Source organism: Piliocolobus tephrosceles, chromosome 15, assembly GCF_002776525.5.
Source record: "Piliocolobus tephrosceles isolate RC106 chromosome 15, ASM277652v3, whole genome shotgun sequence".
Lineage (NCBI taxonomy): Eukaryota > Metazoa > Chordata > Mammalia > Primates > Cercopithecidae > Piliocolobus > Piliocolobus tephrosceles.
Window position 1 is genome coordinate 24,231,629 of NC_045448.1, and position 3,339 is coordinate 24,234,967.

At 43.3% G+C, this 3,339-nt stretch overlaps 1 pseudogene; it reads left to right on the forward strand.

Annotated features, from left to right (window-relative positions):
* The first annotated feature begins 727 nt into the window (after window positions 1–727).
* Window positions 728–2,472, forward strand: LOC111554415 (annotated as a pseudogene).
* Window positions 2,473–3,339: the final 867 nt, after the last annotated feature.

Below are 3,339 nucleotides of genomic sequence, written 5' to 3' on the forward strand. Positions count from 1 at the left end.
ACTAGTTTAATAATACCTGAAATGAAGTAAGCTGCTGGTGAATATTGAGAACATTTTTATTACTCTCAATATAAGATATGCTGAGAGAAGACCACATACCTGATAAACCAGACGTTTGTTCAGTTTTGATGGTTCTGGCTTTTGGTGGGGTGTTCCTTCTAACAGAATTTTGGAATTAAGTTATCCTGAGAAATTTCAGGACCTTCTGTAGCCCAATGATGAAAGAACTTCTATGAGAATTACAATATACCCATATATTTCGAAAGGAAGCTATGTCTGGTACAAAGGGCAAAAGAGAAAACTGGCTTCCCAGATATAACAGGTATTTAGAGGCTCTTGCAGCACTGAGAGAGTGCAAAAAAAGCCCTGAAGCTGCAGGGAGGAGGGTCTTCCACTTATCAGCTTCGTAAGTTTTGATACGTTCTTACCCTACCCAAGCCACAGTTTCTTGTGTATAAAATAAAGACAATTTCCTCCATTCCACAGATTGTCAAATGAGAGAACATACGTTCAAGTGCTTTGAACACTAAATATAGTTTCTGCTAAATATATAGAAAGGCAATTTTCAAAATGGGAAAATAAAATTTCAAGCAAAAACAAGAGTGCAGTGGAACGGGCAAAGGAAGACAAGGGAAAAGGGACAGTGGTGGCAGAGCACACTGTGTTGCTGCTGGCACTGTGCCAGCCCCTTGGGTCTCAGTGAGGCCAATGATATGCCAGAATATGAGGCAAGCCAATTTGGGAGCAGATTGGACCCAGCTTCATTTAACATTGCTACCAGTTATTTGATTACAATACAAACCAAGTAGGTGCAATTTACATTGACATGTCACGCCTTACATGGGAAGGACAGCGGTTCCAGGAGAAAGCTAGCCTTCCCTTCTGGTCCAGAAAATCCAGCACAGCATCAGGGTGCAAGATCATCAGCCTGTTAGAGTAGGCAGATAGCTAGAAATAAGCAGGAAGGGAGAGCCCCTGAGAAAAGGGAGGTTTGGAAAACCTCACACCCCAGGGACCATCCAAAACATGCATGCTAGATATGAGCAGAGAGGAGGAGAAATACCTATGCAGAAAGGAACACCCCTTAAGATGCCCAGTAATCATTCACTCTGCAGTTAGCTGGTCAGAATGTAGCTAGCTACATGCTGATAAGGCAGAAAGAAGGCAACAGAGAAATTCCTAAGAGATATGCAGGCACAATACATATAGATTTGAAGGCTACACAACCTTCCTGGGGTGGCAGTAATGAGCAATGCAGCCATTCGGTAGAATTCCTATCCAACACTGGGCCCATGCATGTGCACCAATGAATAGTAATGATAAAGGAGATAGAAAGAAATTATTTAGGCAGATAGTGAGGGCAAGGGTCCTCAGCAGAACTTCCCTTCTAACAGAAAGCAGCCCTAGACATTACTTCTTTTCTAACCAACAGTAGCCTGAAAGATCAAGCTGCAAACATAGATAAGGAAGCTGGAAGCTTGCACAAGGGGAGGCCTGCAGCTACACCAACAGAAAAGGGCTACCTGGGGGCCAGGCAAGTCCACCATCAGGGTCCGCCTTTCCTTTTTTGTTAGCATGTGTACAGTAAGAAAGAACTGGGCAACATGGAGATGCTCAGAGAACCCACCTGCACAATAAAAGATTGGGGTGGGGGATACCAGAGATTCACACCCTATGCAGATGGCACACCTGATCCTAACTTGTTTTTTGCACCCTGTGTAGATCAGACACCACCTCCCCACTAGCTCATGTATAAAAATCCCTACATTTCACTGTGGATGAGCAGCTCATTTCCCAGGACCCCTGTCTGTAGCAGACTGCTATTCTCTTTCTTTTGCCTATTAAATTTCTGCTCTTAACCTCATTCTTTGTGTGTCTGCATCCTTCATCTCCTGGAACTTCAGGTGTTACCCTAGACGATGAGGTTGCTTCAGTAAGGAAAGGTCCACAAGTCTGGGGTGGGAACTAAATGGGAAAACAGGGGGGGGGGGGACGTAAGGCAGAAGCAGGAAAACTAAATAAAGTAAAAAAGCAGAGACTTATGACAGAGGTGGGAACTTCAAGAAAAAATCTGGTATCATAAAAACCGAGTGCAGAACTCTCAGAGGCTACTGGCTCATTCTCTTTCAGCAGCCCACTCTGCCTCATCTTTCAGAATGTCCTTTCTCTCTGAATAAACTCTCCGCTCTCTATTTTCCTTCAATAAATTATCTTTCTTTTGGAGGTGGGAGTGCTAAATTTTCTCTTGGCAGAATTCTTTCTTCCAAGTAAGACTAAGAAACAAGGATTCCAGCACTTCCCAGTAACAGGCCCCTACCAGATAGCTGCGTCCTCAGCATGGTGGTAGGTCAGCTTAAGGCAGATGAAGACTCCATCATAGGGTTCCACCAGATGTTCCCGTTAAGGAACATCAAGGAGGTGTGGGATTGCACCAATGACATGTTCAGGCTTGCCCTGCACAGCATGGGCTGACCTCCTCCCAGCCAGGCACTCATGCAGTTTCCCCCTCCTGCCTCTTGTCAGTACTATTCACACTCCTCCAGTTGCTCCAAATGTCATACACAAACGAGCAGGACTGCGGTGGGAGTGGGTGCAGTGCACTGCTGCCATCGACATGTTCATAATGTTTGGATGCTAGACTACTTGCATAGGATGGGAGAAATTTGTGTTGTACTAGTGCATGCCTTAGAAAGACCTAAGTAATGCAAAGATTTGTCCTTTTTTAAAATAAAAACAATCTACTGACAAGTTGCTCTAATTACACAAGGAAGTGAAGGAGAAAGCAGCTGCCTCATCACCCAGACATTGATTTTTTTCTGATATTTCAATGTTTCATGATACAATAAAACCATAAATTTTTTTAATAAGAATTAAAAAATAAAAGAAAAACACACTCTGATCTTTTTAAAGATAGAGTCCCCAGATGGCTAGACAGAGAATTTCTAGGCAATCGGAGAAGGAAGGATCAGTGAAGTTGAGCATGAATTCACAAAGAACAGCACAGAACCTGTATTTATACACTGCTAGTGTTTTAGGGTTTACGTTCTTCCATGGCAAAGTGGGAACAGGCCAAATGAAGAGAATACAGTGGTTCGCAAACAAAACAGCTTGAGTTCACATCCTTGTTCTACCACCTCCTCAGAGTGCGAGCCTGGGCAAGTGAATCCACTTGGCAGAACCTCTGTTCCTCATCTGCTAACAGGTAATAAAAATGCACATAGACCCAACACACACAATCCATAAAGTGTCTGAATATAAAAGGGCTCTATAGATGTAAATTCATTCTCCATCATACATAGCATCACACGTGGTCTTCATACCAACTCTGTGAGTTGGATT